Genomic DNA, 27,527 nt, shown 5'->3' with positions numbered 1-27,527 from the left:
CACCCAGGGATCCCTTCATTACACATTAAAAGTGATTTCTGACTATAAAATCTGGAACTTACAGAAAGGCATGCATAAAATACTTTTAAAAATCTGCATTGGGGCAGCCGGGTGGCTCAGCGGTTTAGCACCACCTGCAGCCCAGGGCGTGATCCTGGAGACCCAGGATCCAGTCCCACACCGGGCTCCCTGCATGGAGCCTGCTTCTCCCTCCGCCTGTGTCTCTGCCTCTGTGTGTGTGTCTCACGAATAAATAAATAAATAAATAAATAAATAAATAAATCTTTCAAAAAAAAAATCTGCGCTAAGAAAACTATTGTTGACATCAACATTATTAACATCCAGAGTACATGTTTTTGGTCTTTTCCATCAATATGCACATATGCGGGTGCTTTTACAGCATAGTTATGGCATCAGCATTTCCCCGGTCATTAAGTATTAATCTGAATTTAATGGGTTCAGAATAGTCCATTATGTGGATGTATCATAATGCATTTAAATATCTTCATCAACGGCCAGGTTTCGGTATTATGAATATTGTGTTCACATTTCTGGAAAATCCCAAGACTGCCAAATATCAAGGTTAAAGATCGCGCACGGTGCAACGTTGCCACAAAGCGCCAAGCTGCTGACCCACTTCTCAGATCCATCCACCGCACACAAGGGCTCACTCCCGCGAGGCCCATCACCGTGCAGCCGCGGTCTCCTCTGGAGCGGCCGCTGGAGAGAGCGCAGGCAAATCGCCGGGCCGCGGGAACTTTGACCGCAGGAACTCCCTCCTGCCGGCAGGAGGCGCCGTCGCCTTCCGCCGGGCTTGCGCCGCCACGGAGGCTACACGTGATCCGGCCGGCTCTGCGCCGGAGGGCGGTCTTGCGGAGACCTGCCTGACGTACGCCGCGGCATGACGTAGTACGTAGGGGCTGGCTAGCCGCCATCTTGCTTCTTTTTCTCGCCCGCTCTCTCCCTGTCGGGAAGCAGCGAAAGTGCTTTGGCGGTTTGTGCGTCCGCGGCTCGGGCTTTCCAGTCGGGTGGTCCTTCCAGCGCCCCCCCACCCCGGCCCCCCCTCCCCCTCCCCTCGATCGGAGCCCGGCGGAGACTCTCGAGGTGCGCAGCCTCGCTCCGCTTGACACTCGCGCTGGCCGGTAAGGAAAGCGAGGGCGTCGGAGCTGCGATCACCGCGGGCCCCATCGGAGGGCGGGCGCGGGGCGCGGGAGCGCACCCCGACCCTGGCGGGCCGACGCGCCGAAGCCGCCTGGAGACGGCCCGGTCCAGCCTCCCGCCCGCTCGCGCTCTCCCTCCCTCTCTCTCTCTCTCTCTCTCTCTTCTTTCCTTAAGCTCCCATCCTGTCCGCGTCTGGGGGCAAGTCTCGGCCTCCTGGTCGGGGAGCGGGAAACCGGAGCCAGACCCGCCCCATGTGGTCTGCCGCGGGAGTTCCGGGCCCGTCGGCCTCGCTTCCCCACCCGGCCCCCGACTCAGGCCCTCCGCGGGGACTCCCTTGCGCTGCGGCCCGAAGGAGGGAGTTTCCATCCTGGGGAGAGGCGGCCGCGCGGTCTTTTTTTTCCTATAACGGGTGGGATGCGTCGTCCCCCCCCCCCCCCGGCAACTCAAGCGCCCACCCAGGGCCGCGACTGCCGACTTCTTTTCCGTGCGGAGTGGAGGGGGAATTTGTAGCGAACAGTGTTAGTGTCGGGCGAGAGGGACGGGGGTAAAGACCTGACTCGGTGAGGGGGATCTGGGCCGACCCTGCTTCCGCTCGGGACGTGCTGCCCCAGCTCCAGAGGAGGGTTTGGTTGTCGTTTCGTGGCCCTAGGCCTCGCCATCCCCTAACCTGCGTAGTGAATCCCGCTCCGCGGCTCGCCCGCTCTTCGAGGTAGCGTTAGTGCTATCGGTGCTGCGGGAAAGGCCCCACGCTAGGACTTGAAGGAAAAGGCGTGGGGGGGGGGGAGACCAACGAGAACACTGATAAATTGTTCTTTTTGCCCGAGAGGAATGCGTCGAGCTCCTTTCAAGGCGGGTGCATGTTTGTTTTAAGCTTTGAGATTTTTTTTTTTTTTTTTGAGGTTTCCCACATGCCTGGCGTTTGCTGGCTCCTAAAGGCTGCCCAGATTTCTGCATTGGCCGCTCTTAGCTTAGGTTTATAGAGTCAGACCTCGCTAGGGTACTTGGAACGGTACGGCAGGCAGCCGTGCTGTAAGGTTTTCGTGTGGAATGAATGCAGCAGAAGAATCAGAATTTGTGGTTAGGTGCTTGATGGCTTACTCCTGCAAATAAAAACGATAGGGTGGTATTTAAGCGCCCACCAAGTCTAACTCCAGCATTTTGTTGAGAGTATTTAACCTCCTCTGTTGGTGATTAAGATGCTGCTCTGACTGGAGCCATTTTTAGGTGTGTGTCACAGATGCACTGCAGCATCATTTCTGGTCCACCTCAAATGCATTGATCCCCTAAAAAAAAGAAAAATAGGAGAAGATTGAATTTGAATTTTATCTTTAGCGTGTAGTCAAATAGTAACTTTCTTTTCTATAATGGCCTTGTAAGAATCTAGGCTTTTTACTTTTATATTTTGGCTTGGTGAGCTTATTTATGTGGCTCTGTTCTCTCCACCATTAGTTGACCTCTTACTGTGTACCGAGCATAGTAATAAGCCCTTTACATACATGATCTTTTCTGATCTTACAGAAAGTGCTTGAAGGATGTTCTGTTATTATCATCCCATTTTACAGATGAGGAAATGAGATCTAAGATACTAATTTGACCAAGGTCACTCAAGAGTTCGTGGTACTGTAGAGATTCAAACCCAGACTGTCTAAATACAAAGGATGTTTTGGGTCCTCAAACTGCCTTCCTGTTCCTTGTAATTTTAGGAACGGTAGTAACTAAAGATGCAGCATTGTTAACCTAGTTGTTTTTTGTTTTTTGTTTTTTTTTTTTTTACTCCCGCTTGATTTCAGTATAGAAACATTGTTGCATACAATGGTGACAGTGTTGCAAGGTATAAAAAATAGTTTATTAACTACTCTGGGGATAGGAGAGAAGCTAGTTTTTCTACCCTTTCCTATTTAAAAGCCAGTTGGTTAATACTTAACTGTATAATATGTCATACAATTTTAAAATTTTGAGATCTGGCCTGTATTGTTGATAAAATAGTTCTTCATCTGTAAAATTGAGGTGATGATAATAATTCCCTCCAAGTTTTGTTGTAGTATTAATAATGTGTGTGAGGGGTTATTGCTGTGCTCAGCACATAGTAAAAGGCCAACTAATAGTGGAATGGCAAAATGTTGGTAGAAGAAAGTACTCTCCCAAGTAAGTAATCTGTATATTCTTAGAAAGAAGTATATATTCTTTGGGAATTTAAATAGTTTTATATTTTTTTTAACACTTACTAGATTTTGTTTTTTAAAGATTTCTTCATGCTTTGCAGTCAGTAACCTTGGGTTCAGTATGTTGAGCACAGCTGAAAATACAGAAGTTCTGACTCATTCCAGCCCTTGCCTCCCCGCTACCCTTATGTCACCCTACCGCCTTTACTGGTAAAATGTCTTTGAAGATTATATTTTCTCCTCCCTCCAAGTGGTTTCCTTTTGTTCCCCCCCCCCCCAAACACTGCTTCAACTTGTAAGCCAGTTGAGTAACTTGTTTCAGATGCTACTTATGCCATATTTGTGTAAGACAGGGATTGATTATTGATAAAATGTTACACAAATTGGTACAGAGCCCTATTCTTACAGTGAAGAGATCCAAGAGTTGTGTCTCACTGACTTATGACTAATAAACTTTCAGTAAAGTGAGATTTATCAACTTATGAATAGGGTAACAGTGATAGTTTATCTTAGTCAATGTTAACTGTTGTTTAGAAGCTTGAGAATTAATGTTTTCTGAGTCATAACATTCTTAACGTCTCCATAAAGCCTTTCATGCATCAGTCAGGACATCTTTGTGGGTAAAAGTATTTTCTAGAGATGGTAACTTGCACTGAGCATGTTCTATTGTGTGTTTTTTCCCAATCCCCAGAAAGTCTAAATATAAACTGATCTTTCGCCAGTTATATTTGTAGTCGTTTTGCTGTAGATTAACAGAATGCCAGGCATGTTTTAGGGCCTGTGTGTGTGCATGTTTGCCAGCAAATCAGATGAAAAAGGGCTATTAGTGAATTTCAACAGTCCTCTAGTTGGCAGACAGAAACTTAAATGGTTAGCATGTAACTACAGGCTGAATATAAGGTAGCAATAAAGTCATTACTGTCATTGTGATTTAATGTTCTCACCCCTATGTGGTGCTGCTAGGTGCTCTACATTGAAAGAGGATGGGGTTATAATCAGCATTTGTGGAGCATATCTAATATAAAAAAAACTTGGATATTATTTACATAGTATATTATCTAGTAATTTTCCTTGTACCTGTCTGTGTTCCAATATTAGTCTGTTTTCTTTTACTAAACTGTTTTCATGTCTTCATCACCTTGTGTGGTAGTTGGCATATATCTTGATTTTATTATTGAATGAGTGAAATTAGAAAACAGAAGAATAGACCCACAACCGAGATTGAACTGACACATATCTTAGTGGAGCAAAAGAATACCTTGTCCTGGGGATTCCTGGGTGGCTCAGCGGTTTGACACCTGCCTTAGGTCCAGGGATCGAGTCCCACATCGGGCTCCTTGCATGGAGCCTGCTTCTCCCTCTGCCTGTGTCCCTGCTTCTCTCTCTCTCTGTCTCTCATGAGTAAATGAATAAAATCTTTAAAAAAAAAAAAAAAGAATATCTTGTCCTTTTCCCCCCTTTATTTACATATCAGAATGATGTCAGATGCTTTCAAATAGTTTATGTACTATGCATTATGAGATTTATTTGCAGCAGATTTTCCTTTCTAGTTTTTAGATTTATTCAGCAAACATTAAAGATTCTTTTAATTTTGTAAGGCTTAGTGAATCAGGAATATGGCTTTTGGTTGCTGCTGCCAAGATGTTCACAATTTTAAAGATTAATGTTAAAAGTTATGTGATCTTTGGATTTATATCAAAAGAAAAAAATGAACATATAAGCTATAATGGGCAAAAAAAAATCCATATATGAAAATTTGCTATAGTATAGATCACATGTCTGGTTGATTACAAGTGAAGGTATGGTGGCCAAGAGAATCAATCATTGCAATTATTTGAAAAAAAGAATGAATTGCAATTTATTTGTTGGGCACTTTCCATGCAGGCACTGAGCTAAGATAATTTTGTAGGTTATCTTTTTCAATGTATACAGTAAGCCTAAGAGGTAAATTATTTTATGCCTGTTATACAACTAGAAAACTGGAATTTAAAGACGTTTAAGTAATTCGTTCAAGTTAACTTAGCTAGTAAATACGATTCAGGTCATCGATTCAGAGCCTGAGTGCTTAACTTCCACACTACATGGATTTCCCAGTGACTAGTATGGCCCAAACTTAAGACCACTCATGACTTTTTAAATCTTCAAACCACCTGTCTTAGACAATATTTTTCTTTAATTCAACTTACAAAAAATCTTTTAATTAAATGATTTTCAAGAAGAATATACATGGTTTTTTCATGTTACAGTTTGTTACTTTCGGTGTGTTTCAGAATAAACATTTTAAATATGCTTCTATGGACCACATAAAATCATCTAATAAGTTATCAGTAGTCTTAGGTATTTCATCCTTTAGGGACATAACCACTATAAGAAATGAATGCTGGGATAGATCAGGCAACAGTTGGAATTAATGAAAGCCAGAAGTGATGAAAGCCTAGAGTGGAATAGATTCATCACAGAAAATGGGAGCATTACAGGAGAGGAACTGTAAATCAGAGCCTTACCTACATCCTTGGGACAAGCATTTCCATGATAAACTGCAAAGTGAAGATATTTGTTTAGACAGAAATGTAGCAGGATGTCTTAAGACAATCTATGGCAAGAGGAGGAGAGCAACAATGAATAAGTGAAGAAGGAAACCACTACAAAAATCAAGATGGAAGAGAATAATCCAAAAAATATGATTATTACAGGCAAATGCAGAGGAATTCAGAAAAATATAAGAGAAGTGACCATTGGGTTTGGCTGAGACATCTTTGGTGACCCTAAAAGAATTTAGGTCAAGTAATGAGGGTAGTAGAAGGTTAAGCAGGGAGGAATAAGTAGTGAGACTTCTTCATTTTTAGGTGACTTGAATACTTAGTATGACCTCTGGACTATGAGTTTAAAAACCTGGGTTTAGTCCTTTGGCACCTACGTTTTTTTCTTGTTCCTCCTGTTAACTTTGGGGGCAAGTAACGTGGCTTCTTCAAATTTTAGATCCAGGTATTCCGTGCTTTTTGAAGGTTCGCACCCCACTTTGCTTTTATGAAAGATATACATTTGTATTTTTGCTAACTGTAAATTCTGAAGAGGATTTTTGTTTTCATGGAAAAAGGCAGAAAGTGAAAATAGTATTCAGCAGTGAGCCATTATAGAAGCAGGGCACAACCTGAGTAGCGAGAGTGGTGCCACCAAGCTCCTTCCCTTGGAACTACCCTCAGCATCTAGCCATGGTGGCTTTGAACTGTTTGTAAGTGTCTGTACTTTATCATGATACATTTTGTGAATTTGTTAGTAAGATGTGTCAGAAGGTATCAGAAAAGGCTAAGAGAGGTTATTTTTTGAGTCTGGGAATAGTGCAAAAAATTTTCCGTATAAATTATGGTAATTGTTTCTTTGCTGTAGCCATTTCGGCTTACAGGTTTCAGGAGAACACTTTGCTTTCTGATAGCCGGGGAAACCTGTTTATTCACCTGTGAAATAAGGAAAATACCCATATCCCCTATTTCAGAGGATTGTTGCAAAGATCACATTAAATGTGTTCCTATGTATGTTTTGAATTTTTATATTCTTTGATATTACATGATCCTTGACCATATTTAAAATAGAACTATGAAAAATAAAAAGTTAATAAATATAAAGAGAGGGTAGGTTCTCTATGATGTTGGAACATCCTTTTTAAATAAATCCTGAGTTTATTAAGAAAAAGGTGGATGCATATATGGTTGGAGAATACTTGATCTTCTTTCCTTTTTCCTAATAAATAATCTGAAAGCCTAGGGCTGATGTGTATGATTGTGCAGTTTGTGGGCTGCACAAATGTGCTGGGCTGATATTGCTGAGGCAATAAGGACTGAAAGCTCCATGTTCTACTTGCAGAGTCCTGTGCTCTGACCAGGCCTCCCAGGGATAATTGTGCCTTCACTTCTATCCGTTATCCCAATGCATCAGCACCTCACCCAGAGGATCACCTGTATCTTCCCAGAAGGATAGGTTTTTCTATTTGCGCAAAGGCCCTTTGGAGACCAGTGGATGCTCTGAAAGACTCCAAAGTAGGTGTAAGGAGTACACACACACACACACACACACACACATACACACACACATTTTAGAAATTTTATTTATTTATTCATGAGAGACACAGAAAGAGAGAGGCAGAGACACAGGCAGAGGGAAAAGCAGGCTCCATGCAGGGAGCCCGACGCGGGACTCCATCCCGGGTCCCCAGGATCACACCCTGGGCTGAAAGTGGCGCTAAACCACTGAGCCACCCGGGCCTGGCCAAGGAGATATATTAAGGATACATTTAGAACAAAACCAAAAACCGTTGGGAGACTGGAGAAATGGTCACCAATGAGCAAAAAGCTCAGTACTTCTTACTGAAAGGGGTTAAATAGTTGGGCAAGTACACATTTATTTTATCCATGTACTTTATTTTAAAGATTTGTTTACTTCAGAGAGAGCACATGTGCACACACGAACAGAAGGGGCAGAGGGAGAGAGTCTCAAGCAGACTCTGGTCTGAGTGTGGAGCCGGATGGAGGGTTCCATCTCAACAACCCTGAGATCACCACCTGAGTTGAAACCAAGAGTCAGAGGCTTGACCACCTGTGCCATCTAGGCACCGCTATCCAATGTACTTTATTATTTTTTCTTTCTTTTTTAAGATTCTATATATTTATTCATGAGAGACACCGAGAGAGGCACAGACATAGGCAGAAGGAAAAGCAGTCTCCCTGAGGAGAGCCTGATGAGGGACTTGATCCCAGGACCCCAGGATCACAACCTGAGCCAAAGGCAGATGCTTAACCCCTGAGCCACCCAGGCACCCTATCCAATGTATTTTAAAGATGAATATTGTATGTAACTTATTAAATATTTCCTGTAAAAACAGACCATTATATGTAATTTTTAAAAGATTTTATTTATTTATTCATGAGAGACACAGAGAAAGGCAGAGACATAGGCAGAGGGAGAATCAGGCTCCACGTGGGGAGCCCCACACAGGACTGGATCCCAGGTCCCTGGGATCACGACCTGAGCCACCCAGGCGCCCCTATATGTAGATCTTAAGAAGCACAATGTAAGACATATAGAATTAACTTCTGAAGGTCAGGAAAATGGAATAAATTTTATTTTAAAAGTATGAAAAGTAGTAAAAGAAATTCATATGTTATTGAAACGAGGCTTTTTTTTAAGATTTTATTTATTTATTCATGATAGAGAGAGAGAGAGAGAGAGAGAGAGAGAGAGAGAGAGAGAGAGGCAGAGACACAGGCAGAGGGAAGCAGGCTCCATGCCAGGAGCCTGATGCGGGACTCAATCCCGGGTCTCTAGGATCACGCGCTGGGGCAAAGTCAGGCGCTGAACCCCTGAGCCACCCAGGGATCCCCTACTTTTTTTTTTTTAAGATTGTATTTATGTATTCATGAGAGACAGAGGCAGAGACGTAGGCAGAGGGAGAAGCAGGCTCCATGCAGGGAGCCCGATGTGGGACTCAACCCTGGGACCATGGGATTATGCCTTGAGCCAAAGGCAGGTGCTCAATAATAAGCCACCCAGGCATCCCATGAAATGAGGCTTTTGACAGAAGCAGAGATTGATTATATTTCTATATGAAGTTTTTGAAATTTAGATAAAAATTGGAACTTGTTATGAGTTTTAATGCATATAGATTCATGTAATTCACATGAAAAGTAGGATACAGAATGTAGAACCATAGAGCCAGAGTCTTTGGACATTTTGGAGGCAGAAAAAGTGTCTCCTGCTGAAAGAAGTACTGTTGAATAAAGATTTAAAAGTCAGGAAGAGGAGTGCCTGGCTGGCTCAGTCAGAAGAGAATGGGGTTGTGGGTTAGAGCTTGGTATTGGGTGTAGAGGTTACTAAAAAAAATAATAATAAAGCAAAAGTTAGGGGGGATCCCTGGGTGGTGCAGCGGTTTGGCGCCTGCCTTTGGCCCAGGGTGCGATCCTGGAGACCCGGGATCAAATCCCATGTCGGGCTCCCGGTGCATGGAGCCTGCTTCTCCCTCTGCCTATGTCTCTGCCTCTCTCTCTCTCTCTCTCTCTCTACCTATGTCTCTGCCTCTCTCTCTCTGTGACTATCATAAATACATAAAAAAAAATTAAAAAAAAAAACGTTAGGAATTGGCCTGCATGTGCTGATTGCTTGGTTTCTTGATCAGGATTTTTTTTTTTTTTGTACAAGTTTATATATGACAAATTGGAAACAAGGAAAGAATAAAAGTAGAAAGCAAAAAAAAAAAATAGGTAGGCTTACATGTCTGGAGACAAGACATTTTAATGATAGAGGAATAGAGCCAGTGCTTAGCAGGGAGGGATGCTAACCAGTTTTCTAGTTTAAACTTAAAATTCCAACCCTTAAAGGCAGCTGGTTAGTTTATATGAAAGGTTTAGGGAGGTTCATGATGACACTTGAGCATCGTGGAAGAGAATGCTTCTGTTTTTCTCCCAAAGTATTGAACATATTTGCCTTGCAAAAATTAGTTAATTAAGAAACTTTTATGCTTTGGTTTTTATTTGTAATGTATAAGTTTTGAAAGCATTATTACCATTTGTTAAACTTAATAAAAGCTTAAGTGCCAGACAGTATTTTAAGAGCTTTATACATATTTTATTAATTATATCTCATAGTAGACTAGAAGATATAGCCCACAGATGAGAAAGTAAAGATTCAGAATTATTTTTAATGACTAGGGAAATGGTTCTGCCATAGCATGCATATGCCACAATTATGCTGTAAAAACACCTAGTTACTAAATGTTAGAGCTGGTATTTAAACCACATTAGTTTTAAGAGAAGTAATTGTGTGACATGAACAGTTTAAAAATATTGTAAGTTGTCAAAAAGAGTAATGTGGCAGTCACCTCATCTAGTAAATGGTAGACACAGATTTGTTACTTCGCTGGAGCAGTAATTTATGGTACAGAGGTTTGATAGCTACATATCTTTTCTGACTGTTAAGGCATTCTGCCCCAGAAACTTAATTCATATGTTTCATTTTCTAAGAACAGCCTGAGCCCTTCTACCATTCTGATTAGAACTCCACCAGATTTATTTATATTACACTTTGTTTTTAAAAATGACAATTTTTAATACTTTTGCTGAGGTGCTATTTGTAGTAGAGGCATTCAACATATGGTGGTATTCTTAGCTTTTCTATTATAGCAGCAATGTGATCTTAAAAATATTTGATGTCACTCTAATGTTAGAATTACTGATTATAACAATTGGAGATTGAAATGAACTTAGAAGTTGACCAGTCTCTTATCCAAAGCAAGACCTTTTCATTTTAAACGGAAAATTTAGTTTAATTTGATAGAATGTTTTCTGAAGTTAATATATGTCTCCCTTGCGTTTGTCAGTTCCAGCTGCCTTGAGAAAATACCAGACTTAACTTGGTCTTCTATCCTCTAGAGCTGTAATAAATTCCTGTTTGACCAAGATCAGGGTCCTCGCATAATCAGGTTCTGGTGAGGTCATCCTGGCTTGCACGTGACCGCTTGCTAGCTATGTGTTTTTTCCTCCTCCTCCTCCTCCTCCTCTTCCTGCTCCTCCTCCTCCTCCTCTTTTTTTTTTTTTTTTTTTTTATTCTTTTTTTTTTTAAATTTTTATTTATTTATGATAGTCACAGAGAGAGTGAGAGAGGCAGAGACACAGGCAGAGGGAGAAGCAGGCTCCATGCACCGGGAGCCCGACGTGGGATTCGATCCCGGGTCTCCAGGATCGTGCCCTGGGCCAAAGGCAGGCGCCAAACCGCTGCGCCACCCAGGGATCCCTTTTTTTTTTTTTTTTAAGATTTTATTTATTCATTCATGAGAGACAGAGGCAGAGACACAGGCAAAGGGAAGAGCAGGCTCTCTGAGGGGAGCCCGATGCAGGACTCCATCTCAGGACATTGGGATCGCGACTGGAGCCGAAGGCAGATGCACAACGGCAGAGCCACCCTGACATCCCAAGCCACCCAGGCATCTAGCTGGTTGTATGTCTTCATGTGGCTGGGAGAGAGCTGTGGTGTTGTCTCTTGTAAGAGCACTAATCCCATTATGAGGCCACACCCTCATCACCTTAGCTAAACCTAATTATCTCCTAAAGGGCTGTCTCCGAATACCATCTGTCACTTTGGGAGTTAGGACTTCAATAAATGAATTTTGAGAGGGGAAGCAATTCTGTACATAGCCCTCCCTGGCTCTCCCCCCCACCCTTTTTTTTTTATACTCTTTAGTGCATTGATTCTTAGACTTTTAACATTATTATATTTCTACCACAGATGGAATACATTTTTACTGTATCTTGTTACTATAATTTTTAGCCCCTGATATTTTATTCTGTATTGTAATGGAATAAGTTTTGAAAATAAAAACTTCAATCTGTTAGAATTTCTTAGTCTAAAATGACATGTTATTTATTACTGTATTTTAAAGGTTTGATGTTTATCTTTTATAGTGAAAATTGAATTCTGATTTTCATTTGTGAGGTTATCTTGGGTACTGGCTTTGGCATCAAGCCTGACTTTAATCTTGGCCCCTATCTCTTCATAGCTATATGAGTTCAGGGCAAGTTATTTTTGTCTGAAGTGGTTTCTTCATTGGTAAATTTTGGTGACTTGGGCTTTGAGCTCTTATTCCCAACCTAATATTTCTACATCTCTATAGCTCAGAGTTTTAGAAAATGGCTGCAAGAGACATTGCTACATTAGAACATACAGAAGTTAATCCCTCTTCATGTAAGAAGTGGGAGACATAAATATGGAAGATTACTCAAGGTTTTATTTTCTCTCATTTTTAAAAAGATTTTATTTATTCATGAGAGACAGAGGTAGATACACAGGCAGAGGAAAAAGCAGGCTCCCCATGGGGAGCCCAATGCAGGACTCCATCCCAGGACCTGGGATCACGACCTGAGCCCCTGAGCCGCAGGCAGTGCCCAACCACTGAGCCACCCAGGTGTCCCTCAAGGTTTTAAATCTAGAGATCAGGGAGGAATATCTGACTGGCTCAGTCAGAAGAACATGCGACTCTTGATCTCAGGGTTGTGAGTTTGAGCCCCATATTGAATGTCGAGATTACTTAAATAAAGCTTAAGATATCTATAGGTCAGGGAAAGTAGTTATGATGAGGTTGGGAAGAAGAACCTGTTTGGGAGAGCAGGTGAGCTTTTTAACTTATTTTTTTTCTATTTAAGTAGGCTCCATACCCAGCATGGGGCTCAAACTCCTGACCCTGAGACCAAAAGTTGCATGCTCCATGGACTAAGCCAGCAGGCACCCATTTTAAACTTTTTCTTTTGGAATAATCTGAGTCTCACAGAAAAATAGTAAAAAATAGTATGGAAAATTCCTGTATTCCTTCATCCCTATTCTTTGTTAATAGGTTACCATATTTATCAACCCTCTGGGGGTATGTGTACATGTGCACATTGGGTCACATATAGAATGTGTGCTTGACTTTTAATGTCTGCTGTTCTAAACCCACTCATTACTTGAAACTTTAAATTCAAATCACAAGCTCCTCTGCCTCCAATTTTCTCAATTCAGATACTACATTTTCTTCTATTGTTTTTATTAAATGAACAGAGCAACCCACGGTAAGCTTGACTCGGTAAGCATTTAATAATTTCTATTGATGGAGCTTTTATTCAATCATAGTAAAATTGGCAGTTCCTTCTGCTGTCCTCCTTATTCTTTTTCCACCTTCTGCTTAATCTCTGGCTTAGACTTGCATGAAATGTTATTTTCCTGGCAGTATCTTCTCCCTTGCTTTTCTTTACACATGTATGGCACACCTCAAATTCTTTATCATTCCAGCTGCTGTGTGCTTGCTCACCACTCCCGATTGTGCTGCTGGACTTTAATGAGAGTTTTCAAACTGTACAGCCTTGGGAGTACTGTCTATCACAGATCTCTAGTGGGATGTCTGCACTGATTGTCAATGCCTGGTTTGCCTAGTTGTCTGTCTTTCCTCCCAATTCTTTGTAAACCTTTTCTAACCTTCTCACATTTCCTGTTATCTCCATTCAGTTGATGAGGACAACATGTCTTTTTCATTTGTTCCTCATAGTGCCTGATAATGCAGGAGTTGCTGGATAAACATTTCTGTGAATGAATAGGGGAGTCGAACATTTTGAGTTTGTAGTTCTGGCCAGAAATTTAAGTGGAAACATTTTGTTCTATAGACAATTAAAAATGTATGTCTAAAGAGTGTAGCTTGGAGGAAAGTTTTGGGAATTATCCTTATTGAAGCGATGAACCTAATAGATGAGTTGTCCAAGGAAGAAACCACATAGAGGGAGCTGATAGAGATGGCAAAATCATGTTAACATTTATGTAGAAGGATAGAAAAAAGAGACCGAGCTGCCAGAGTCACAGAAACCAAAGAAAATGGTTTGCACAGAACCTGTTTATTTTTGTATTTGTATGTGATAACATTACTTACTAGAGATTCTTCTTTTATTCAGTAAAATATTTGTTGAGTGCTTATAGTATGCTCATCTGGAAATGATTGCAGTTTCTTTCTAGTGTTAACTACTTAAATCATTGGGACACTGTTCTTCATTTTCCAGAAGAACTAAACTCTCACCAAACTCTTAACATAAGATTAATGAGGAGGGACAACTGGGTGGCTCAGTGGTTGAGTGCCTCCCTTTGGCCCAGGGTGTGATCCTGGAGTCCCAGGATCGAGTCCCACATCGGGCTTCCTGCATGGAGCCTGCTTCTCCCTCTGCCTCTGTCTCTGCCTCTCTCTCTGTCTCATGAATAAATACATCTTAAAAAAAAAATAAGTTTAAAGAGGAAAGAAAGGTAAACAGAACTTGAATATTTAGAAGCCCATGGTAACCAAAAAGATAATTGTCATTTAATTGAATTGAGCAGATTGGCAATTTGTGAAAGTATGTTTTTCCCCCCAATAATGCTAGATTTTAAATATAACTAGAAATAATGTTTTTAGTATTGAATAGTTTTAAATACTTTTGTAATGGTGAGTAACCTTAGAATCTTATAATTTTTGAGACTGGAGGAATTTTAGAAATAATAGCAAATCTTGTTTTGATGTGGAAACCCTTCATATATTTTTTAAAAAATTTTCAGCCTATGATAGCTGTCCTTCATGAAAGCCATCTCTTTATAACCACTGCTGAGTGTCATCCTTTCATTTTGAAAGGTTGATATTTGGGGCGCCTTGGTGAGGTACATTTGGTTAAGTGTCTCCTTTCTCCTCAGGTCATGATCCCAGGGTCCTGGGGTCGAGCCCCGGCATGGGGCTCCCTTGGTAGGGAGTCTGCTTCTCCCTCTGCCTCTGCTCTCTGTCTCAAATAAATAAATAAAATCTTAAAGGTTGATATTATGATAAACTGCTGCCTTCCAAATTTGCCTTAGACCTTTTGTAAATTGTTTGCTTTTAAAACACAGGCTTTTTTTCCTTCTTGGTTTCTTCTTTCATCTTAACACTTTTTTGAAAAAAAAATTGTTTACAGGTAATATATGTTTATTGCTCAAATCTAGAAAATGCAGGTGCACATGTTTTGGTGTATCTAATTTCAAAGAAAAATGCTAATTTCTTACTATCATTGCTCAGTCACAGACCCTTGAATTTAGAAATGTGATTACTTTCTCTTAAAGGGGGTGTATTAGTCAATAGGCTTTGTTTTTATAGACTAAACTTCAAACCCTAATGATTTAGATTTTTAGGTACATAGTAAGGACAGTAATGTAAAAAAATATTCTGAATAGCATGCAAATAACAAAAAGCTTTGTAAAATTAAAAATGATACAAGTAGAGGATATAGTTCCTTTGTTCTTCTGTGACTGTGTCAGTACAGTACATTTTTTGAAATGAGAATATGACAAGTTGAAAAGAAATGCCTCTGTTGAGCTTACTGTTTCTCAAGGTTTTTTTAAATTCCTAATTATGTGAATTGTACCATTTTGTTACTTAAGATGTGGATCTGTGGAATGCAGCCATGCATTTACTCAGCAATTGAGATGTTTCCTTTTTTTTTTTTTTTAAGATTTACTTATTCATGATAGAGAGAGGCAGAAACCCAGGCAGAGGGAGAAGCAGGCTCCACGCTGGGAGCCCGATGCGGGACTCGATCCTGGGACTCTAGGATCGCGCCCTGGGCCAAAGGCAGGCGCCAAACCGCTGAGCCACCCAGGGATTCCCATTTGAGATTTTTCTATTGATTTTCTTCAGTGGCTCTTCATGGCATTTAGAATAAACTGCGCAATACTCCTTAGCCTACTAGACTTCTGCGTACTCTGACTTCTTCTCCTGCCTCTCCCCCAGACGTGACCTTTACACCTCAACTTTTTTTTTTTTAAAGATTTTATTTATTTATTCATGAGAGACAGAGAGAGAGAGAAAGAGAGAGAGGAAGGCAGAGAAACAGGCAGAGGGAGAAGCAGGCTCCATGCAGGGAGCCCGACGTGGGACTCCCGGTCTCCAGGATCACGCCCTGGGCTGATGGCGGCGCTAAACCAAAACTGCTAAGCCACCCAGGCTACCCTACACCAAACTTCTTATCTCAGATCAAAATTGGGTCATTGCCCCCACCCCTTCCGCCCTCTCTGCAGTGGTTCTCAACTGTGGCTATAGTTGCATACCTTGGGGGTATTGAGGGTTCAGTTCCAGAACGGTATAATAAAGCAAATATTGCAGTAAAGGGAATCAAAATTTTTTGGTTTCCCAGTGCGTATGAAAATTATATTTTTGCTATATTGTAGTGTAGTAAAGGTACAATAGCATTGTTTTTATTATTTATTTATTTATTTATTTTCCAGAAGATTTTATTTATTCATGAGAGACACACACAGAGAGAGAGACAGAGACACAGGCAGAAGGAGAAGCAGGCTCTGTGCAGAGAGCCTGATGTGGGACTTGATCCCGGGTCTGCAGGATCACGCCCCAGACTGAAGGCGGCGCTTAAACCGCTGAACCACCAGGGCTACCCTACTATTTTTTAGGGCAGAAATGCAGGCATTTTTTCCCTGCCCCCCCCCCCAAGCAACCCTCAGTTTGTTTCTCCAGTGATTAAGAGTCTTATGGTTTATTTCCCTCTCTATTTTTAAAAAATATTTTATTTATTCATGAGAGAGGCAGAGACATAGGCAGAGGAAGAAGCTAGTTCCCCATGGGGAGCCCGATGCGGGACTCGATCCCAGAACCCTGGGATCATGATCTGAGCCACAGGCACATGCTCAGCCACTGAGCCACACAGGTACCCTTCCTTGTCTGATTTTGTCTTGTTTTATTTTATCCTCTCTTACCCTGATCCTGTTTCGTTTCTTAAATTCTACATGTGATTGAGATCATATAACTGTCTTTCTCTGACTTACATTTCACTTAGCACAGTATTCTCTAGTTCCATCCATGTCGTTGCAGATGGCAAGATTTCTTTTTTCATGGCTGTTTAGTAGTCCATTGTGTATATATACCACATCATTATCCATTCATCTGTCAGTGGACATCGTGGCTCTTTCCATAGTTTGGCTATTGTGGACATTGCTGCTAAATATGGGGGTGCAAGTGCCCTTTTGGATTATTACATTTGTATTTTTGGGGTAAATATCCAGTAGTGCAATTGCTGTGTCATAGAATAGGTCTATTTTCAACTTTTTTTTTTTTTTAATGATAGTCACAGAGAGAGAGAGAGAGAGAGAGGCAGAGGGAGAAGCAGGCTCCATGCACCGGGAGCCCGATGTGGGATTCGATTCCGGGTCCCCAGGATTGCGCCCTGGGCCAATGGCAGGCGCCAAACCGCTGCGCCACCCAGGGATCCCTATTTTCAACTTTTTTGAGGAGCCTCTATAATGTTTTCCAGAGTGGCTGCACCAGCTTGCATTCCCACCAACAGTATATGAAGGTTCTCCTTTTTCTACATCCTTGCCAACATCTGTCATTTCCTGACTGGTTAATTTTAGTTATTCTGACTGGTGTAAGGTGGTATCTGGCATTATATTTAAAAAAAAAATTTTTTTTTAAGGTTTTATTTATTTGAGAGAGAGAGAGACAGCGAGACAGCCCAAGCCGAAGTGGCAGATGGGGAGGGAAAGAGAATCTCAAACAGACTGAGCATGGAGCCAAACATGGGGTTTGATCCCAGAACTCTTGAGAGCATGATCCAAGCTGAAACCGAGTCAGATGCTTAACTGCACCACCCAGGCACTCCAACAATGTGTGTGTGTGTGTGTGTGTGTGTGTGTGTATTTGTTTTTTAATCTTTCAAAAAGATTTTATTTATGAGAGACACAGAGAGGCAGAAACATAGGCAGAGGGGAGAAGCAGGCTCCCCACAGGGAGCCCAATGCAGGGCTTGATCGCAGGACCCCAGGATCATGACTTGAGTCAAAGGCAGACATTCAGCCACTGAGCCACCCTGGTGCCCTCACAATGTATATTTCTTAATTAAAAGTTACTTTATTGCAAAAATACTAACCATCACCTTAGCTTTCAGAGTTGTAATCTTTTTGCTGGTGCAGGATCAGACCTCCACGTTGATGGCTACTGACTGATCAGGGTGGTGATTGCTGAAGGTTGGGTGCCTGTTGCAGTTTCTTGAAATAAGATGACAGTGAAGTTTGCTGCATCACTTGACTGTTCTTTCATGAGCAATTTCTTTGTAGACTGTGGTGGTGACTATAGTATTTTACCTGTAGAACTTTTTTCAAAATTAGTCTTAAACCCTGCCACTGCTTTACCAACTATGTAATATTCTAAATCCTTTTCATTTCAACAGTTTTTTTATTTAAATTCAATCAGCCAACATATAATACATCATTAGTTTCAGATGTAAAGTTAGTAATTCATCAGTGGTGTATAACACCCATTCAACAGTTTTCACAGCATCTTCCTCAGGTGTAGATTCCATCTTAAACACTTTCCTTTGTTCATCCATAAGAAGCAATTCCTCATCCATTCAGGTTTGATCCTAAGATTGTGGCAATTCAGTCCCATCTTCAGGCTCCACTTCTCATGCTAGCTCTCTAGCTCTTTCTACCACATCTGCAGTTGCTTCCTCCACTGAAGTCTTGAACCCCTCAGTCCATGAGGGTTGGAATCAGTGTCTTCCAAACTCTTGTTAGTGTTGGTGTTTTGTGTGACCTCTTGATGGCATCTAGAGTACTGAATCTTTTCCAAAACGTTTTCAGTTTACTTTGCTTAGATCCATCAGAGGAATCTATGGCTGCTATAGCCTTATGAAATGTATTTCTTAGATAGTAAAACTTGAAAGTTGAAGGGATTCCTTGATCCATGGGTTGCAGAGTGGATGTTGTGCCAGCAGTAGTGAAAACAACATCTTGTTGTAGAACTCTTGGAGCAGTAATGTTTTGAAAGGAATCTTTTTCCTGAGCAGTTGGTCTCAGCAGTGGGCTGAAAATATTCAGTAAATAGGGACACCTGGCTGGCTCAGGTGGTGGAATATGAGACTCTTAACCTTGGGGTTGTGAGTTCGAGCCCCATATTGAGTGTAGAGATTACTTAAAAATCTTAAAAGAAAAAAATCAGTAAATGTTGTAAACAGATGTGCTGACATCCAGGCTTTCTTTCATTTCTGAAACATAGGCAGAGTACATTTAGCATAATGCTTAAGGGCGCTAGTTTTCAGAATGGTAAATGAGCATTGGCTTTAATTCAGTTAGCTGGTGTATCAGCCCTTAACAAATGAGTCAGCCCTTTGGAGCTTTGAAGCCAGGCATTGACTTCTTTGTAGCTATGATGCATATTCTTCCAATAGAGGGCTGTTTCATCTATGTGGAAAATTAATTGTTTTAGCTAGGTCTTCTGGATTATTTTGTTGGAGCCTCTACATCAGCACTTGCTTCACCTTTTACATATATGTTATAAAGTTGGCTTCTCTCGTTTAACCTCATTAACCAACCTCTGCCAGCTTCAAATTTTTCTTTAGCTTCCTCACCTCTCTCAGCCTTCATAGAATTTTTTTTAATTTTATTTATTTATTCATGAGAGACAGAGAGAGATAGAGACATAGGCAGACAGAGGGAGAAGCAGGCTCCATGCAAGGAGCCCCATAAGGGACTCGATCATGGAACTTCAGAATCATGCCCTGAGCGGAAGGCAGATGCTCAACCACTGACCCACTCAGCATCCCAGCCTTCATAGAATTTAAGTGAGTTAGGTCCTCACACTGAATTGGGCTTTGGCCTAAGGGAATGTGTCTGTTTAATCCAGATCACTCAAACTTTCTCCATATCTGTAGTAAAGGTGTTTCACTTTCATTCCTATATTCACTGGAGTAGCACTTTTAATTTTCTTTAAGAATTTTTCTGTCGAATTTATGACTTGGCTAACTTTGCTGCAAGAGGCCTAGTTTTTAGGCTATCCCTTTCTTACTGAACTTAATCATTTCTAGCTTTTGATTTAAAGTGAGAGACATGAGACTTCCTTTGACTTGAACACTTACTGACCATTGTAGGGTTATTAATTGGTCTAATTTCAGTATTGTGTTTCGAGGAACAGCTCGTTGGTGGGCAGTCAGTACACACACCAACATTTATCAGTTAAGTTCACTGTCTAGTTTGTGGTGTCCCAAAACAATGACGATAGTAACATCAAAGATCACTGATCATAGATCATGTAACAAATATAATAATAATGAAAAAGTCCAAAATATGAGAACTACCAAAATATGGTACGGACATGAAGTAAGCAAATGCTGTAGGAAAAACAGTCCTGATAGACTTGCTTATTGGATGCAGGGTTGCCACAAACCTTCTGTTTCTACAAAACAAAAAAAAAAAAAAAACAAAAACACAGTATCTACAAAGCCCAATAAAATGATGTATGCCTATATTTAAGAGACACCTGAGGAGGTTTGCAAAGAATCCTATTGCCAGACCGTGTCTGAGAAAATTCTGATTTGATTGGTCTGGCACGGGGACTGTAGTATCTTTAAAAACCTTCCTGGATCGGTTTGAATCCTATGTTGAGAACCACTGATCATTTTTTCTATCCTTCTGTCACCTTTCCAGAGAGATCTTTTGGACCTTTACCACAGTATCCAGTCTCTTTTCCTTCTTTGCTATCTCTTTATCCAGCTGAGTTTTTTCATTCTCTCATTTTTATTACCTTTTGTTAAAACTTCCATGAAGGCAGGGACATCGTCTATCTTTCCATGATGTATCTTAACATCTAAGGCAGAGTTTAGCAGTTTATTAGTTCTTAACACATTTGTTGTATCTTGTTGAATGAATATTTGTCATTGTAGCAGTAAGGAGGAAATTTCAGACTTGCTGTTTCTTCTTCTTCTTTTTTTTTTTTTTTTTAAGATTTTATTTATTTATTCATGAGAGGCAGAGACACAGGCAGAGAGAGAAGCAGGCTCCATGCAGGGAGCCTGATGTGGGACTCAATCCTGGGACTCCAATCATGCCCTGGACCGAACGCAGGCTCTCAATTGCTGAGCCACCCAGGCATCCCTGGCTTGCTGTTTCTGTGTAACCTGTAGAGGATTGCTTTGCTAAATTGTATTTCAGAGATTATATTAAATCCTCCATCAGGCTTTAAGAGGACATTGGTTTCATTATTTAAGGTTTTAGTATCTAAAGACAAGAACACACAAGATATGTTATCCGTTGGAAACTTACGGATGTGAGTTAGGTTCTAATGCCAGTGCTCAAAAGGAAGAGGTGTCAGCATACTTGCAAGTACCTATTGTGGTGTAAAGAGCCTTAATGACTGTTGTGTTATGCGCGGTGAACGTTCACTTAACACACAGTAGTTATGTGCATGTTTTCATTGCTTTCTCCCATTTTTGTTGCATAACCACAAGGCAGATAAAAGAAGTCAGATGAGCCCACATTCAACTACTTTTTGTTTACCTATAGTCTTTGTTAATATTCTTGCATATTTTAGATCTGTTTTACATCAGTGAGGATAGACTTTTAAATTCTTTTTAATGAATCCTATGCATTTTTTTCATTTTCTGGTCTTGAAACTATTTTTTTCATTTCAAGTCATTGCTATTAAAAACATTTGCAGTTTTTTCTTGTTTTCTGTTACAAAAAGCAAAGTACTTTTACTGTTTATATTAAGATACTGCAGTACATACAATGAAGAAAGTCAAAGTTCCGTATAATCAGGAGTGTCACTACTGCTGATAATTTGTGATATGGTTTGGTAGACTTTTATACTTGGCATGTAATTTGTATTTTTTTAATACTTAACATATGTTATTTATTTAACTATGTCTTGAGTATCTTTCTGTACAGATCCCTGCTTGTTTGTATAAAGATCTCAAACTAAATATGGCTGAGAACTCTTGCCTCCCCTTCTCCTTACCTCTCCTCCCCAATCTTCTGTAAATCTAGTCTTCCCCACCTCATTTCATGTCCAGCTTTTCTTTTTTAAAAAATTTATTTATTCATGAGAGACACAGAAGGGAGATGGAGAAGCAGGCTCCCCGAACTCCGGGATCACGCCCTGAGCGGAAGGCAGCCACTCAACTGAGAGCCACCCAATGTGTCCAGCTTTTCAAGCTCAAGACCAAGATTGTCCTTGTTTCCTCTTTCCTGGCCTCTATTTAGTTTCCATTTTTCAGCCACAACTACATCATCTTGTGCCTAGGTTTTTGTAGTTTTGTGTTTCCACATTCCACCTTTGGCCCCCTACAATCCATTCTCCACATTGTAGCCAGGATATTTTTGAAAACCAAAGTTACGTCTCTGCTCAGAATGAATACTAAGAATTGCATTGCTTTCAAGATAAAATTTAAAATTCTGATAGGCCTTCTCATCCAATCAACTCTCCCTTTCCTAGCTTCTATTTCACTAGCTTTTTTTTTTTTTTTTTTTTTGTAAATAACGTGATAAGCATGTCAGGACCTTGGGGCCTTGCATTTGCTTTTTCTTGAGCCTTGAAGCTGATTCCTTCCCCCTTAGATCCAAATCAGAAGCCTTTCCCTCAGAGAGGCCTTTAATGATCAGCTAATCTAAAATAATTACTTTCTTACCTTCTCATATTGTCCTGTTTAGTTTCATTCGTAGCATATGTCACCATCTGAAATATTAGAAATTAAGACCCCTGAGAGCAGATCTAGTGTGCTGTCAAAGAATTCTTTATTTTACCCAAGGTTGCAAGGATTTTCTCCCTTGCTTTCTCTTTTTATAATTTTAGGTCTTTACATTTTGTCTGTGCTCCTTTTACAAAAAATTGAGATATTAACATACAATATTGTGTAAGTTTGAGGTGTACATGTTGATTCATTCGTTTATATGTTGCACAGTGACTACTGTAACATTAGCAGACTTTGCCATCACAACCTGTTTGTTTTTTTGTGTAGTGAGAACGTTTAAGGTTCTGTCTCTTACCAATTTCAATATGTATAATACAGTATTTTGAGTATAATAATGCTGTGCATTAGATTTCCAGAACATACACGTCTTCTAATTTCAAGTTTCTACCCTTTGGTGTGGTCCATTTTGAGTTGTTTTGTATATGGTAGGAGGTATGGATCAGAATTCATTTTTTTATGTCCTGTATATCTAATTGCTTCGCCATTTGTTAAGACTATCCCTTACTCACTGAGTTTTCTGTGCATTTGTAAATACCAGATGCCTGTGTATATTTATATTTCTGTATTCTGTTTTCATTGATCAGCCTTTTTTTTTAAGATTTTATTTATTTATTTGAGAATGAGCATGAGCCCACTGAGGGGCAGAGAGGGAAGCAGACTCCCCACTGAGCAGGGAGCCTGATGTGGGGGTTGATTCCTAGACTACCTCATTATGACTTGAACCGAAGGCAGACACTTAACCTACTGAGCCACCCAGGCGCCCCTGATTTGTCTTTTTTTTTAGGCCAGTACCACACTATGTTCATGGCTATTTAAAAAATCATGAAATTAGGTGCTATTCATCTTCCAGCTTTTTAAAGTTCTTTTATTGAGACTCCTGAGTGGGTCAGTGGTTGAGCCTGTCTGCCTTTGACTCAGGGTGTGATCCTGGAGTCCTGGGATCCAGTCCCACATCGGGTTCCCTGTAAGGTTCTGCTTCTCCCTCTGCCTGTGCCTCTGCCTCTGTGTCCCTCATGAATAAATAAATAAAATCTTTAAAAAAAATTAAAAAATTATTTATTGGTCCTATTTTTTAAAGATTTATTTATTTATTTATTTATTTATTTATTTATTTATTTATTTAATGATAGACATAGAGAGAGAGAGAGGCAGAGACACAGGAGGAGGGGGAAGCAGGCTCCATCCCAGGAGCCCGACGTGGGACTCGATCCCGGGACTCCAGGATTGCGCCCTGGGCGAAAAAGGCAGGCACTAAACCGCTGAGCCACCCAGGGATCCCCTTGGTCCTATTTTTTAATGAATTTTAGACCAGCTTGACATTCTACCACCCTCTCCCCTCAAGATTCCTTCTGTAATTTTGTTTAGGATTGCTTTGACTCTATAGAGCAATTTGGCAAGGAATCACATCTTACATATCGGGTCTTTTGACACACACACAGGACACAGCATCATATATATAGGTTGTCTTTAATGTTTTGTGATTTATAGTATACAAATCTTGCACATTTTTTGTTAGATGTATCCCTAAGGATTTCCGATTTTTAATTGCTGTTATAAGTTGTGCTTTAGTTTTAGTTTCTGGTTGTTCATTGCTACTATGCAGTGATACAATTGTTTTTATTTATTTTATTGTTTTTTTAAGTAATCTGCGCAACGTGAGGTTTGAAGACACAACTCCAAGATCAAGAGTCACATGCTCTACCTACTGTGCCAGCTAAGCACCCCTGATTCAATTGATTTTTATATATTGATCTTTGCAACCTTGCTGAACTCTTTTTAGTTCTAATAGCTTTTTCTAAACTCCATCAGATTTTATACAAATATGATCAGGTCAGCAAAACAAAGAATTTTTATTTCATCCCTTCCATTCTGAATTCCTTTTGTTTCTTCTTACTGCACTGGTTAAAACTTAGCACAGTGTTAAGCAGAAAGAGTTGATATCCTTGTCTTGCTCCTGACCTTTGGGAGAATGAGGCAGGGTGGTGGTGAGCATTCAATATTTTACAAATCTCATCTACTACCCACTTAGTTCCATATCTGTTGTGGTTCATTTTTTCTGTCAATTTAGATTTTGTTCTGGCTTTTTTTTTTTTCCCCTGTTTGAAGGACTTTAATATTTCTTGTAGTGTAGGTCCTGCTGTTGATGAATTCTCTCAGGTTTTCCATGTCTGAGAAAGCCCCCTCACCCCCTTTCTGGTCTTCTTCAGTTTTGAAAGATATTTTTATTGGATATAGAATCTAAGTTACCATTTTTTTTTCCGTTCAGTACATTAAGCATGCAGCCACATTTTCTTAGTTGCATGATTTCCCACAAGGGTGCTACTGCTGTTATATTTGTTTGTTTCTCTTATTGCTTTTAAAATATTCTCCTTATTGTTAGTTGTTTTTAAGTAATCTCTACACCCAGTGTGGAGCTCAAACTCAGAATCCCAAGATCAAGAGTCGCATACTTTACCGACTAAGCTCGCCAGCTGTCTTTATTATTTTTGAACAATTTGTGTATGATGTGGTATGGTTTTCTTCATTGATTTGCTGAGTCTTTTGGATCTGGATTTATAGTTTTCATCAAATTTGTAGCATTTGGCCATTATTTTTTTTCTGTCTTTCCCCTACTCAGTCAACCTCTGTTACACTAAGATTAGGCTGCTAGAAGCCCTCTCAAGGCCTAGTAATACTCTTATTTTTTTAAATTTTTTTTCCTCATTGTCTTATGACTTCAGGTTCATTTTTTTTATCAAAGTGTCCAAAATGCTGCTAATCCCATCCACTGTGTTTTTCATTTTTATTAATTTAGATTTTTTTTAAAGATTTTATTTGTTTATTCATGAGAGACACACACAAAGAGAGAGGCAGAGACACAGGCAGAGAAAGAAGCAGGCTCCATGCAGGGAGCCCGATGTGGGACTGACTCCATCCTGGGTCTCCAGGATCACACCCTGGGCCAAAGGCAGGCGTTAAACCGCTGAGCCATCCAGGGATTCCCCTAATTTAGATTTTTAAGTATCTTTCATGTCTCTGTTTGTATTCAGTCTTCTTCTTGAGTACATAGAATGCAGTTGTAATAAAAAAAAAAAAAAACTGATTTAAGGTTTTGTCTGCTGGGTTACCCAGGTTGGTTTCAGTTGATTTATTCTTCTCTTGAAAATGATTCATATTTTCCTGTCTCTTTGCCTGCATTTTTTTTTTTTTTGCATGATTTTTATTTGGATGCTAGAGAGTAGATTTTAGTTTCTTGGGTGCTGGATATTTTTTCCCTTTTTATAAATATTCTTTTTATTTGAGACTCAGTTACTGGGCAACAGTTTGATTCTTTAAAAGAATTTTTTTTAAAGATTTTATTTATTTTAGAGAGAGTTATGGAGGAGGGAAAGGGCCGAGGGAGAAAATCAGACTACCCCACTGAGTACAGAGTCCCATAAGGGCTCAGACGGGGCTCAGGCGCACAACCCATGAGAGCCAAAACCAGGAGTTTGGATGCTCAACTGACTGACCCATTCAGGCACCCCTTTATCCAAATTTTGAGTTGTTTTCATTTTGGGTGAAAGTGTGAGCCTGTTAGGCATGATTATTATTGCTTAGAAAACTCATGTAGCCATGATTCTTTGATACATTTTAAGCACCCAAACAGGAATTACACTTTAAAATATTTTTAGTTACATTATACAAAGTGAAGCTAAGTCTTGCTGGCGCTTAGGCTAGATTGGTTGGATTCTCTTAATACTTTGTCCTAAAAGTAATTTTAATTTTTGAACAAGTCACTAGCTTTTCTCTAAAGTATATGTTGAATGAATTTTCAACCTAATTGGGACTTTGGCGGTATCTCAAGCCTTTCAGAAGAAAAACACCAAAAAGCAAGAAGGCTAAATTAAACTTTGGCTTTTTTTTTTTTTTAATGATAGTCACAGAGAGAGAGAGAGAGAGAGAGAGAGAGAGAGAGAGAGAGAGGCAGAGACACCGGCAGAGGGAGAAGCAGGCTCCATGCACCGGGAGCCCCACGTGGGACTCGATCCCAGGTCTCCAGGATTGCGCCCTGGGCCAAAGGCAGGCGCCAAACCGCTGCCCCACCCAGGGATCCCCAAATTTTGTTTCTTAAAAATGCATATTTTATAACAATTAGGTTATCACATTAAGTGGTAGTTCTTAGCTTTTGATGGAATTCTCATTTGGTTCGTTTATATTACAATCAAGCGTATTTTATTTTATTTTATTTTTTAATTTTTTGATGTAGGTACTGTAAAACATAAAAATAAGAGCAGCTTATAAGCATATGAAAGCATAAATTTAACTCTGGTAGCCTGATTGTTCATCTTTCTCACTACAGATTACACCTGGTATGTACTTTGTTTACCTCATTTGAGAAAAGAGTACATACTGAAGGGCATATTTTATTTACTTGTTTTTAAGTAATTTCTACACCCAGTGTGGGGCTCAAACTCATGACCCCAAGATCAAGTGTCACATACTCTACAAACTGAACCAGCCAGGTGCCCCCTGAAGGGCATATTTTAGAGTATTTTGTTAATAGTGGGAGGAAAAACTTCACAGAATGTTGAACCTTAAAAAGAACTATTCAGACTTGAGTTTTACAATATATTTGCAGAAACTTTGACCTTATAGTCTATTGTGTGGCTTTTAGGGTCAGTTCCCCCTTTTCTTTCTTTCGTTCTTTTTTTTTTTTAATTTGAAAATTCCTTATAATTTAATAGAAAAGTTTTTGTTTTTCTTTTAAGTAGAAAAATTAGGTTTATGTATTTATTTAAGGTTTATTTTATGATTCTATCCAAGCTCTAATGTTTTTTTTTTTTTTTTTTAAGATTTATTTATTTATTCATTCAGAGAGCGAGAGAGAGGCAGAGACACAGGCAGAGGGAGAAGCAGGCTCCATGCAGGAAACCCGATGTGGGACTCGATCCTGGATCTCCAGGATCACACCCCGGGTTGCAGGTGGCGCTAAACCGTTGTGCCACCAGGGCTCTCCTCTAATGTTCTTTGATGGCTAGAATCGAATTATATATTGTCAGTCTGGTTAAATGATGTAATGTTACATTGTTTTCCTTGTGTAAGCATATAAACAAGCTAACGTGTCTTGTAATTTTAGTTTTGTTTGCTTATGAAACTGAATATACTTAATACATTTGCTTATTGGTAGTATTTCTCTGTTTGTTTATAGGAT

The 27,527-nt window shown here is 40.1% G+C and overlaps 1 protein-coding gene across 1 annotated transcript in view; it reads left to right on the top strand.

The window, feature by feature from the left end:
- The first annotated feature begins 991 nt into the window (after positions 1–991).
- The window catches only part of PRRC2C (proline rich coiled-coil 2C), a 100,178-nt gene continuing 73,642 nt past the window's right edge, over positions 992–27,527 (top strand). Inside the window, 1 exon segment of the mRNA XM_055323735.1 lies at positions 992–1,142. The gene's annotated coding sequence lies outside the window, so the exon portion shown is untranslated.

The sequence above is a fragment of the Nyctereutes procyonoides genome, unplaced genomic scaffold, assembly GCF_905146905.1.
Source record: "Nyctereutes procyonoides isolate TBG_1078 unplaced genomic scaffold, NYPRO_anot_genome, whole genome shotgun sequence".
Lineage (NCBI taxonomy): Eukaryota > Metazoa > Chordata > Mammalia > Carnivora > Canidae > Nyctereutes > Nyctereutes procyonoides.
This window is presented reverse-complemented; position numbering and strand designations above follow the sequence as displayed.